Source organism: Larimichthys crocea, chromosome XIV (assembly GCF_000972845.2).
Source record: "Larimichthys crocea isolate SSNF chromosome XIV, L_crocea_2.0, whole genome shotgun sequence".
NCBI lineage: Eukaryota > Metazoa > Chordata > Actinopteri > Sciaenidae > Larimichthys > Larimichthys crocea.
In genome coordinates, this window is record NC_040024.1 from 7,232,133 (window position 1) to 7,245,794 (window position 13,662).

The window sequence follows — 13,662 nt, forward strand, 5'->3', positions numbered from 1 at the left end:
AGCTGAGTGGCTCGGGCATCCTCGTGAGATGCCTCCTGACGCTCCCTGGGAGGATGTTCCGGGCACGTCCCCCCTGGAGCGGCCCCGGGTAAGACACAGACAGTACGCTGAGGGACTATGTCTCCGGCTGGCCTGAACTCTTGGGGCCCCCCGGAGAGCTGGATGAAGTGGCCAGGAGAAGGAAGTTCCTTTCTTCCCTGCTGAGCTGCGGCCCCCGCAATCCGATAACGTATAAAGCGGGAGAAGACATCAAAGACGAGATTATTATTATTATTGTGCAGTAGTAGTATTAGTATTGTAGTAGTCGTAGTACTACTACTGGTATTAGTAGTAGTAGTATAATTGTGTTGCTTCTGATTCTTCACTAATCCTAGCCTTCCTGATTTGCGATTAGTACAAGGCTACTTAAATAAACTCCAGTCCTCTTAAACTTCGAATTTTCCTTTTAGAGGGGCATGGTGCTGGACGATGGACACGAGTCGGTTATTCAAACTGACTGGTGTCCATGGAGAACAAATAACACCCAAGGGCCAGCATGTTCCTTCAGATCATCATTGGAATAGAATCATAGTTCGGCTTTTTCCAGCATAGGACTGACTATAAGTAATGTTCATTTATTGTAAATTGATGAATGATTATAATACAGACAAGAATCATGTAATCTCTGATCAATACATTTGTTCCATCACATCAGTATTCAATCATCAATCAGTATTGATCATGGATTCTATTAACTGATATTAAAAACAAGAGGAGTGCTGTTGTTCATCACCTTGTTTTTTTTGTACTTGAAGATATAAGATGGGCTTGGGAGTGACTTCCAATGTGACATTGTGTGAAGAACCGTCCGTCTGTGCCAAGTAGAATCTGATGGGTAAAAATCCTGTGGACTGCCAGCAGGAGAGACATTGAAAGAAGTCTGTTCGGTATTTCGGTATTTGAGTTTTTTCGTCACTGCATTTAAATCGTGTATCGCGTAGGGGAATTGCAAGGCGATCTAAGGAATAAGCGAGCAAGCGACATGAAACTGGATCCAAGACTATGGACGCTCGTTTGCGCATCAGCACATTGCTGTCTTTTAAATAGAGAGCAGACTGAATGTGGTATGAAAGAATGCCTTCTTGCTAAGTTAACGGATAGTTCTTCATATCACATAATAAAAAGGCTAAGCATGGACAAACTTGGCTTGTCTGGAAAATATGTTATACATATGGAGTTTGGTGTATGCAGTGAGCATGGTTGTTAATTCAAACGCAGATAGAATGTCAACTTGTTGATGCATAAGTTGGTTACATTCTAAGAAGATGACAACCATTAATGTAACGTTAATGCAATGGTCATTAGAACACCTGTAAAGCGAAGTATACATGTAGCTTCTACATTCTACACAAATAACAGCACCTTCAAGGTCACCATAATAATAACACTTTCAAAAAAAGTGCTTCCAAGGCAATAAAAATAAATAATGATAGAAAGTAGAAATAAACAATAAATAACTTTTAAACAGACCAAGATAAATATAAATAATAAAAATATAATAAACAATGAAGTGGTAAAAATAAAACCTTTACATTCATTCTAATATATAAATGTGTTTTTTTTTGTTTTTTATCGGGGTAGGGCTCCAGGCAGACCTCCAAATGTCTACGTCATGGCACGGCAGAATGACGCATCACCAACTAGTGCAACTCTGGTTCAGGCGGACCAATCACGAATGCCGCACCTGAAAGGAAACAGATTTTCGATGTTATTTCTCCACACAAATGCAGAATACACTTGTTCAATCAGACAGTGATGTGTTTAATCACCTCTGCATGAGTGCATCACGGCGAGGAAGACTCACAGGAAACATCCTGAGATCTGAAACGATGTAAAAAACAGACACACTAATTATATATACAACAAGTATTCTGAACAAAGTAATCTGATTACAGGTTCACACTGTCCTCAGCACAAAAAATATATCCAAATATACCATCCACACTGACATATAAACTGCCAAAACCATCGGCTAAAAAAAGTAATCTGAAACATGATTTATTGTTTTAAATGTACAATGTGATGTCATGATATCTAGAAACCAGCAGATCATCCACAAATCATTAAATATAATCATTATATATTTACTCAATCAGGGGGGGTTGCTTTTAAAATGTTTTATATATGAACTCCGTTATGATTATTAATCCTCATTTTATTATGATATTTTTTTGTTTACTACTTGAGGCTCAAGGATACACACAATGCCAGTAATGATGGAAAGCACGCCCTCGATGTACATGTCATTACTACCACTGTACGAGGCACGACGCCCCTGCAATCTGATTGACATTGGTCATTGACTTTGGTAATGTCAATCATTGTGAAAGCTCTTTACCGACGGCTGTTCGAACATGAATAAAAAGCAATCGACTGAAACCGACGTGATTTAAAGTGTTACATTCATAAATAACTATGTGTTTTAATTGTGTGGTACGTCACTGCCAAAAAATCTAAAAAACAATATATTTATATTTAAGTATAAGACAAACACATGAAACACATAACATATGGGTTTATTTCCAGCAGGTGAGTGTTGGACTAATAAATGTTGAAACACATCTACAGTCTGAGAATGTGAAGCAATCCTGCTTCACACTTTCTTGATCCATGACCTTTCTGTAGAGGTCGAGGAAACGTGTTCAGGAAAGGACAGAGGAGGTCGTTTTAATGACTGTTAGACTGCAGCCAAAGTATTTAGCAGGCTCAGTGTGCAGGATAGTCGATCTTCTGTTTTATGCTTGTGGTATATTTTCTTACAAGACTGTAGCTGAGTGGCTCGGGCATCCTCGTGAGGATGCCTCCTGGACGTCTCCCTGGTGAGATGTTCCGGGCACGTCCCCCTGGGAGGGCCCCGGGAAGACACAGGACACGCTGAGGGACTATGTCTCCGGCTGGCCTGGGAACTCCTTGGGGTCCCCCCGGGAGAGCTGGATGAAGTGGCCAGGAGAAGGAAGTCTTTCTTCCCTGCTGAAGCTGCTGCCCCCGCAATCCGATAACGTATAAAGCGGGAGAAGACATCAGAAGACGAGATTATTATTATTATTAGTAGTAGTAGTAGTATTATATTAGTAGTAGTAGTAGTACTACTACTAGTAGTAGTAGTAGTAGTAATATTGTTTGTTAGATTACACCACCTTCCTATTTGCGATTAGTAAAGGCTACTTAAATAACTCCACTCCTCTTAAACTTCAATTTTCTTTTAGGAGGGTGATGGTTCTGGAGCGATGGGACACATTCGGTTATTCCAACTGGTGTCCTGGAGAACCAAATAACACCCAAGGCCAGCATTGCCTTCAGATCAATCATGGAAGTAAGAAATCATAGTCTTCATCTAGGACTGACTATAAATGTTCATTTATTGTTAAAATTTGATGAATGATTGATGAATACCAGACAAAGAACTCATGTATCTCTGGATCAGATAATCTTGTTCCATCACATCAGTAGTTTCATCATCAATACAGTATTGCATCATACATGATTAACTGATATTAAAACAAGAGGGAGTGCTGTTGTTCATCACCTTGTTTTTTTTGTACTTGAAGATGAAGTGGCTGGGATGACGTCCAATGTGACATTGGAGACCGTCCGTCTGTGCCAAGAAATCTGATGGTTCCTGTGCTGCCACAGAGACTTGAAAAGCATCTTTCTTTTTCTTTGAGTTTCTTCATCTCATTTCAAATCTGTATCGCTGTAATGCTGGCTTAAGGAATGAAGCGACAAGTGACATAAACTGGAGCTGGACGTCTCTTTGGCCTTGTGCTTTTAAATAAGAGCAGACTGAATGTGTTATGAAAAGAATGCCTTCTGCTAAGTTACTGATATTTCTTCATTCAATAATAATAAAGGCTCAAGCATTGAACAAACTGGTCTGTCTGAAATATGTTATGACTTAGGGAGTTTGGTGTAGTGCAGTGAGCTTGGGTTATATTCAAACTGCAGATAGAAGTCAACTTGTGATGCAAAGTTTGTTACATTCTAAGAAAGATGACAACCATTAATGTAACGTTAATGCAATGGTCATTAGAACACCTGTAAAGCGAAGTGATACATGTAGCTTCTACATTCTACACAAAATAACACACCTTCAAGGTCAACATAATAATAACACTTTCAAAAAAAGTGCTTCACAAGGCAATAAAAATAAATAATGATAGAAAGTAGAAATAAACAATAAAATAAACTTTTAAACAGACCAATGATAAATATAAATAATAAAAATATAATAAACAATGAAGTGGTAAAAATAAAACCTTTACATTCATTACATAATATATAAATGTTTTTTTTTTGTTTTTTATCTGGGGTAGGGCTCCAGGCAGACCTCCAAATGTCTACGTCATGGCACGGCAGAATGACGCATCACCAACTAGTGCAACTCTGGTCAGGCGGACCAATCACCAATGCCGCACCTGAAAGGAAACAGATTTTCGATGTTATTTCTCCACACAAATGCAGAATACACTTGTTCAATCAGACAGTGATGTGTTTAATCACCTCTGCATGAGTGCATCACGGCGAGGAAGACTCACAGGAAACATCCTGGAGATCTGAAACGATTAAAAAACAGACACAAACTAATTATATATACAACAAGTAGTTCTGAACAAAGTAATCTGATTACAGGTTCACACTGTCCTCAGCACAAAAAATATATCCAAATATACCATCCACACTGACATATAAACTGCCAAAACCATCGGCTAAAAAAAGTATGATCTGAAACATGATTTATTGTTTTAAATGTACAATGGATGTCATGATATCTAGAAACCAGCAGATCATCCAACAAATCATTAAATATAATCATTATATATTTACTCAATCAGGGGGGGTTGCTTTTAAAATGTTTTATATATGAACTCCGTTATGATTATTAATCCTCATTTTATTATGATATTTTTTTGTTTACTACTTGAGGCTCAAGGATACACACAATGCCAGTAATGATGGAAAGCACGCCCTCGATGTACATGTCATTACTACCACTGTACGAGGCACGACGCCCCTGCAATCTGATTGGACATTGGTCATTGACTTTGGTAATGTCAATCATTGTGAAAGCTCTTTACCGACGGCATGTTCGAACATGAATAAAAAGCAATCGACTGAAACCGACGTGATTTAAAGGTGATTACATTCATAAATAACTATGGTTTTAATTGTGTGGTACGTCACTGCCAAAAAATCTAAAAAACAATATTTTATATTTAAGTATAAGACAAACACATGAAACACATAACATATGGGTTTATTTCCAGCAGGTGAGTGTTGGACTAATAAATGTTGAACACATCTACAGTCTGAGAATGTGAAGCAATCCTGCTTCACACTTTCTTGATCCATGACCTTTCTGTAGAGGTCGAGGAAACGTGTTCAGGAAAGGACAGAGGAGGTCGTTTTATGACTGTTAGACTGCAGCCAAAGTATTTAGCAGGTCTCAGTGTGCAGGATAGTCGATCTTCTGTTTTATGCTTGTGGTATATTTTCTTACAAGACTGTGGCCACTATGCAGGCCCCAGAGGTTCACTGGAGGGACCATATAAGCCCATGTGGCCAGGGAACACTCCAGGTCCGCCAGGAGAGAAGCTTGAATTTTGCCTGGGTAGAGGGGACGTCTGGAACGCCACGCTTAACCTGCTGCCACCGCTACCTGACCCCAATAAGCATGAGGACATGGTGGATGGACGGATTAATTTAGGATAGTTTTCTAAAACTCAATTTATCTATCTGATCTAGTCCCAATTTGTACAAAGTAAGGCTTGCCACCATAAAATACCATAAATAATGCTGCTTTTTTAAGTAGACTGGAATAAAGAAGGATAATGGCACGTCTTTATGTACCACTGATTTCTTAATCATGTTCTGAGAACAGGAACGAGTTCCCTTTTTTGATGAAGATGATAAGTAACTGTATATAAGACTGGCGTTTTCTCTTGTTCAGTGTCTCTGCACAGGACGATTGAATCCACAGAGAAAGAAGTCATTCTGCAGCAGTTCTGATTTCCTTTACGACTACCAGTTGCGTACAGGTGTCTGTTCTCTACAGATTATATTAAATGTCTGTCTCTCTGTATTTAAGGTACATCCCACTCTCCACCATGAAGTTGCTGACTGTGTCCGCATTTCTTTGTTCATGATACTCTGACCAGAGCTGCTGGTGAGTATTATATAAGAAATCTGCAGATGAATGTATTGCACGTGACAACCAGGCATTACTCCAGGTCAAACTTTGTAGCTCTTGGCCGCCGATCGAAACAGTCAGTGAACTTTTTCTTTTTCCTTTTTTCTTTTTTCTCTTTCCTTGATAAAGCTTTTGTTTTATGGTATTGTGGTTTATTTCTATTATTTTGCATTGTTTTTTTTTTGTTATGTTCAATTAAATTTTATTATTATATTACAAAGCGACTTACAAAACAGGAAACAATCAAGGTACCGTGCATCTAGGACTGTTAGTGCATCAATAGTACAGTGACAGCTGTAGAGGGGGATACATGTGTCATGTCCAGTTGTTGGTAGTGTTGTCGAGGAGGTCCTCTCTGTAGAGCGGAGGTCTTCAGCAGGTTGTGAAGGTAGAGAGGGACATTCCACCAAAATGTGTTCTTTTGTTTCACTCTGCATAACCCACCAAACTTTCTCAGCAAATAATCACCAGTTCAGTGGGTCCGCATCTTGTCCTTGTGGCTGGTCTGAGTTCAATGGGAGATGCTTCCTCTTCGTTCCAGCAGACATGACTTGGGCCAAAGCTGAGGCATGAGTTTGACATTTAAACTTTACAGTATGTCTATTTGCTAAATCGATGTTTGGTTAATTAGCTGCATTTGGTGTCTTCTTTTTTACTTTGTGCCTTCCTGTCTGTCTCCACTGTAGAGAAACTGTCAGTCTCTGGGTGGATGGAAACCTCGCATCCATTCACAACATCCTGGAGTACCAGGAAGATTCAGAATCTGATCAAAGCGCCACTTATGAAAACAAAAGACATGGGCCGGAGGTCTGATGCAGAGAGGTTTTATTATCATTGCACAAGTTAAAAATACTAACAATTTTATTGTATGTTTATACAATATTAAACTATACTTATACTATATTTAATTTCCATACCATATTCTAGCATATTATTTATACATGTTTACCTCATATACCATATTTCTCTTGAAGTGTTATTCATACAGACAACACTTCCTTTATACATTTGAGACAGTACTGTGTATTAATTTAAGAATAATACTGGTTGTTGGTACTACGTGCATATAGCTTTTCCCTTCAATTTTGACTTTGAATTAGTCTTGTATTATTATTTTTATTATTATTATTATATAAAAAAAATACAAGCGGCCAAAATGAGCTTCCCTCACAGGGTGGCTGGGCTCTCCCTTAGAGATAGGGTGAGAAGCTCGGCCATCTGTGAGGAGCTCAGAGTAGAACCACTGCTCCTCTGCATCGAGAGGAACCAGCTGAGGTGGCTCGGGCATCTCGTGAGGATGCCTCCTGGACGTCTCCCTGGTGAGATGTTCCGGGCACGTCCCCCTGGGAGGCGGCCCCGGGGAAGACACAGGACACGCTGGAGGGACTATGTCTCTCGGCTGGCCTGGGAACTCCTTGGGGTCCCCCCGGGAGAGCTGGATGAAGTGGCCAGGGAGAAGGAAGTCTGTGCTTCCCTGCTGAAGCTGCTGCCCCCGCAATCCGATAACGTATAAAGCGGGAGAAGACACTCCAGACGAGTTATATTATTATTAGTAGTAGTAGTAGTATTATTATTAGTAGTAGTAGTAGTACTACTACTAGTAGTAGTAGTTAGTAGTAATATTGTTGTTGTTAACACCACCTTCCTATTTGCGATTAGTAAAGGCTACTTATTAAATAACTCCACTCCTCTTAAACTTCAATTTTCTTTTAGGAGGGTGAGTGGTTCTGGAGCGATGGGACACGATTCGGTTATTCCAACTGGTGTCCTGGAGAACCAATAACCACCCAAGGCCAGCATTGCCTTCAGATCAATCATGGAAGTAGAAATCATAGTGCTTCATCTAGGACTGACTTATAATGTTCATTTATTTTAAATTTGATGAATGATTGATGAATACCAGACAAAGAACTCATGTATCTCTGGATCAGATAATCTTGTTTCCATCACATCAGTAGTTCATCATCAATACAGTATTGCATCATTACATGATTAACTGATATTAAAACAAAGAGGGGGCTGTTGTTCATCACCTTGTTTTTTTTGTACTTGAAGATGTGAAAGTGCTGGGATGAGTCCATGTGACATGGTAGACCGTCCGTCTGTGCCAAGGAATCTGATGTTCCTGTGCTGCCACCGAGACTTGAAAAGCATCTTTCTTTTCTTTTGAGTTTCTTCATCTCATTTCAAATCTGTATCGCTGTAATGCTGCTTAAGGAATGAAGCGACAAGTGACATAAACTGGAGCTGGACTGTCTCTTTGGCTTGTGCTTTTAAATAGAGCAGACTGAATGTGTTATGAAAGAAAAATGCCTTCTGCTAGTGTACTGATATTTCTTCATTCAATAATAATAAAGGCTCAAGCATTGAACAAACTGTCTGTCGGAATATGTTATGACTATAGGAGTTTGGTGTAGTGCAGTGAGCTTGGTTTAATTCAAACTGCAGATAGAAGTTCAACTTTGTGATGCACAAGTTTGTTACATTCTAAGAAAGATGACAACCCATTAATGTAACGTTAATGCAATGGTCATTAGAAACACCTGTAAAGCGAAGTGATACATGTAGCTTCTACATTCTACACAAAATAACGAATCACCTTCAAGGTCAACATAATAATAACACTTTCAAAACAAAGTGCTTCACAAGGCAATAAAAATAAGATAAATGTAGAAAGTAGAAATAAACAATAAAATAAACTTTTAAACAGACCAATGATAAAATATATAATAATAAAAATATAATAAAACAATAAGTGGTAAAAATAAAACCTTTACATTCATTACATAAATATATAAATGTTTTTTTTGTTTTTTAATTCTGGGGTAGGGCTCTCAGGCGACCTCCCAAATGTCTACGTCATGGGCACGGCCAGAGACGTCATCACCAACTAGTGCAACTACTGGTTCAGGCGGACCATCACAGATGCCGACCTGAAGGAAACAGATTTTCGATGTTATTTCTCCAGCAAATGCAGATACACTTGTTCAAATCAGACAGTGATGTGTTTTTATTCACCTCTGCATGAGTGCATCACGGCGAGGAAGACTCACATGAACAAATCCTGGAGATCTGAAACGATTAAAACAGAACACACTTATTTATATTATACAACAAGTAGTTCTGAACAAATGTATCTGATTACATGTTCACACTGTCCTCAGCACACTAAAATATATCCAAATATACCATTTCCACACTGACATTATAACTGCCAAAACCAATCGGCTAAAATAAGTAATGAATCTGAAACATGATTTATTTGTTTTAAATGTACAATTAGGATGTCATGATATCTTAGAAACCAGCAGATCATCCAACAAATCATTAAAATATAATCATATTATATTTTACTCAATCAGGGGGGTTGCTTTTAAATGTTTTATTAATGACCCTCTGTTATGATTTATTAATCCTCATTTTATTAATGATTTATTTTTTGTTTACTACTTGAGGCCTCAAGGATACACACAATGCCATAATGATGGTAAAGCACGCCCTCTGATGTACTATGTCATTACTACCAATGTACGAGGCACCCGACGCCCCTGCAATCTGATTGGACATTGGTCATTGACTTTGGTAATGTCAATCATTGTGTAAAGCTCTTTACCGACGCGGCATGTTCAGACATGAATAAAAACGTGCAGATCGACTGAAACCGACGTGATTTTAAGTGTTACATTCAATAAATAACTATTGTTTTTAATTGGTGGGTACGTCACTGCCTAAAAAATCTAAAAACATATATTTTATATTTAGTATAAGACAAACATGACACTAACATATGGGTTTATTTCCAGCAGGGTGATGTTGGACTAATAAATGTTGAACACATCTACAGTCTGAGAATGTGAAGCAATCCTGCTTCACATCTTTTCTTGATTCCTGACCTTTCTGTAGAGGTCGAGGAAACGTGTTCAGGAAAGGACAGGGAGGTCGTTTTAATGACTGTTAGACTGCACCAAAGTATTTAGCAGGTCTCAGTGTGCAGGATAGTCGATCTTCTGTTTTTTGCTTGTGGTATATTTCTTACAAGAACTTCTTGAGTGCAACAATGGCTCACGCCTGAGGTCTTGTTATCGTTACTGTTACTGTTATAAGAGCCATACTGACAATGTTAAGAGTAGTTTAGCTTTAAAAAGGCTGAAATGCTCCTTTAATCATTGTTGTTGGTGATGTCACAGCCACCTGGCCCTCAGGTACATTAAGCAGCCAAAGGAGCAAGAAAGGTTTTTTCGATGGTTCGATGGTCCCCCCCCCCTCTCGGGTTGAGGAGGGTTTGTTCCGTAGCTCGTTTAGGTCCTCCCTCACAGGAGGTGCGGATAGGGCTGCTAAGCCATGCCCCCCTGGTTGCCGTCTTTCCGGGCTGCCATCTGTCTCTCCAGCTGTCTCCAAACTATTCTTGGTTGTCAACCAGACTGTTCCTGGTAGTCACTGGTTTCTCCAGTCTAACAGTTGTAATGAAACATCTACTGATGCTTAGCTGGGGCACATCATCAGTGATGGACCTTAGATCATTGAGTGTTTCGGGCCTTTCGAACATCAGACACCCTCTCTCAGGCGGCCGAGCTGAGGTTCATGACGCCTCAGCTTGTGCCCCAGCAGCAACATTACAACATTTGAACTGCATTATTATTCAGTGGTATTTTAATGTGACAAGCTTTTGTATCAAATTGGACTAGATAGACAGATAGGAGTAAAGAGTCCATCGTGTCCTTGCTGCCACGACTGAGAGCTGTTGTACAGTCTGATGGCCAGGAGGAATGAAAGAGTTCTTTAGTCTATTTGTGGTCCAGCGTCATCTCCTTGGTCTTGGAGGTGTTCAGCTGCAGACGGTTCCCTCCTGCATCCATCCTTAATACAAGAAACTATCGCAGTATCATCCAATTATTTCTGCATGTGGCAGAGCCCAGAGTTATAGTGAAAGTCAGATGTGTACAAAGAAAGACATTACACACTCAACAATCCCAGTCACACCCTGATTAGACACCACATACCCTAATTATCCTGTAATTAGAAACTACATATAAAGCCATATTATACCCAAAATTGAATTGAAATAGCACCAAATCAAAAGTTATCTCATGACATTTTCCATATGGAGCAGGTATAGACTATACTTTATGAAATTAAACAGACCCTACAATTCCCACCATGAGCAAGCTCTTGACGACAGCGACAAAGAAAAACTTTGAGAAACCTCGAGCAATACACAGATCATCGGTGGGAGGCCATGTGTGGTTGAGTTTAGAAAGACTATCAATAAATTCTGTCCGCCCTTCCATCCATCCATTTCCTCATGCTTACTGGGGGTCAGGTAGCGGTGGCAGCAGGTTAAGCGTGGCGTTCCAGACATCCCTCTACCCAGCAACACATTCCAGCTTCTCCTGGGGGACCCGGAGGTGTTCCCAGGCCACATGGGCTATATGGTCCCTCCAGTGACCTCTGGGTCTGCCAGTTCAACCTAGTCGGTGCCCAGGAGGCAGCTCAGCAGCTCCTCTACTCCGAGCTCCTTCCAGATATCCGAGTTCATCACTCTATATCTATGACTGAGCCCAGACACCCTGCATTTGTGTGATCTCATTTTTGGGGGGAGGTCCCAAAGCTCATGACCAGAGGTGAGGGTTGGAATGTAGACCAGACTACAACACTCAAGTACAACATCTGCAATGGAGGATAGAATTACCCAAAATAGACATTATACCAATTGTGTGTAATCAAATGTGTCGAGGATAAGGTGAACCAAAAGAAGAACAAAGAATTTAACCAACAACGAAATTAACAAGGAAAGGAACTGACACCACCCTGGGAATTGACTTTGCTGGACACAAGGCCACAGGTAAGTCTACTCAGTAAGAGGCATGAGACGTGGCTCAGAGGTAAGAAATGGGTACAATATATAAATAATTAAAAAGTTCAGTCATTTTCAGAAAAACAAGAAGCCTGATGCAACAATTGCTCAACTTCTCTTTTGAATGCACCTCACTTCGTTTTTACTTCCTCAAAACATCCTGGGGCAAAAAAACAAAAAAAAAAAACAAAAAAAGTCGTTGTCTTAATCAATAGCCACAAAAATGAAAGTCACGATGATCAGGAAAAAAAGTGTTGAGTGCAACAATGGCTCACGCCTGAGGTCTTGTTATCGTTACTGTTACTGTTGTAAAAGCCATACTGACAATGTTAAGAGTAGTTTAGCTTTAAAAATGCTGAAATGCTCCTTTAATCATTGTTGTCGGTGATGTCACAGCCACCTGGCCCTCAGGTACATTAAGCAGCCAAAGGAGCAAGACAGTTTTTTTTCGATGGTTCAGCTTCAAGAGTGAACTTGTAACTTTGTTACTGCTTATTGCCGATTCACTGCTTAATAGTGGTGGCAATGTGGATCATTGGATGGATGAAAGATTGCTGCTACACCTGTGTGCATGTCTGTATCTGGACACATGGTGAAATTTTACTGTCTGAAAGAAAACACAAGAGATATTATAGAGACACACAAAAGGATCACAAAGTGGTTCTTTGAAACACCTCCAACTGTGACTTCTGTGGTGTCAACTTTTCAAGAAACAAATATGGAGCTACTCTAATAGTTCTTCTGATTATTAATTCATATATTTTTAGATGGAAAACACCAGCTGTTACACCATTCTGTAATCGTTTAAACTCTTAAATATATATGCCTAAATTATGTACTGTGCTATAGAGGCAAGGTTGGCAGGTTCAAATGCTGAAAAATGCATTGTAGACCAGCCATATACAATATATATGAACTGTAAAACTCAAGAGGAAATAAAGGGGGACAAACAATAATAACATGTTAAAAAAATGAAGCTGTGGGCCACATGAAATCTGACCACTGGGCCGCAATTGGCCGCCGGGACAGACTTTGGACATGCCTGATATATAGGAAGTGTAAAACTCTAACATGTGCATCCCTGAAAAAGGCAAACTGTGATGCTCTGTGATGAGTGAAGAACCTGCTGATAGCTGAAAGCTCTGGCTCCCAATCTACTTTTAGAAACTATAGGAACCACAAGGAACCCAGAATCCTGAGAGTGCAGTGTTCTAGAGGGGTAGTATGGTACTATGAGCTCTTTTAGACATGATGGTGCCTGACCATGAAGAGCTTTGTAAGGAAGGAGAAGAATTTTAAATTATGTTGTAGATTTAACAGGGAGCTAATGCAAGGAAGTGTGATGCCCTATGTGGCATCCTGAGTGTGTCCCTTCCTCCTCCTCTCCTGGGCGTGGTCTATTTCTTCCTCCGCCTCTTGTCTGGGTGTGGTTTCTCTGTTTGCAGGTGTTTTTATTACTTACTTTGGATTAGAGTATTTATGCCACTGCAGCCAGGTACTCACACTCTTCTTCTTCTCTGACCTCTCTCTGGCTTTGCCCTGTTCTGGGCTCCTCTGTCCCCAGTCAGGTTTGGTTTGGTTT

The 13,662-nt window shown here is 39.8% G+C and overlaps 1 long non-coding RNA gene across 1 annotated transcript; it reads left to right on the plus strand.

Moving 5' to 3' along the window:
* Positions 1-6,143: 6,143 nt before the first annotated feature.
* LOC113747589 (uncharacterized) lies at positions 6,144-6,793 on the plus strand. Its single transcript, XR_003463714.1, has 2 exons — positions 6,144-6,202; positions 6,684-6,793. It is a non-coding gene; the product is annotated as an uncharacterized LOC113747589 (long non-coding RNA).
* Positions 6,794-13,662: the final 6,869 nt, after the last annotated feature.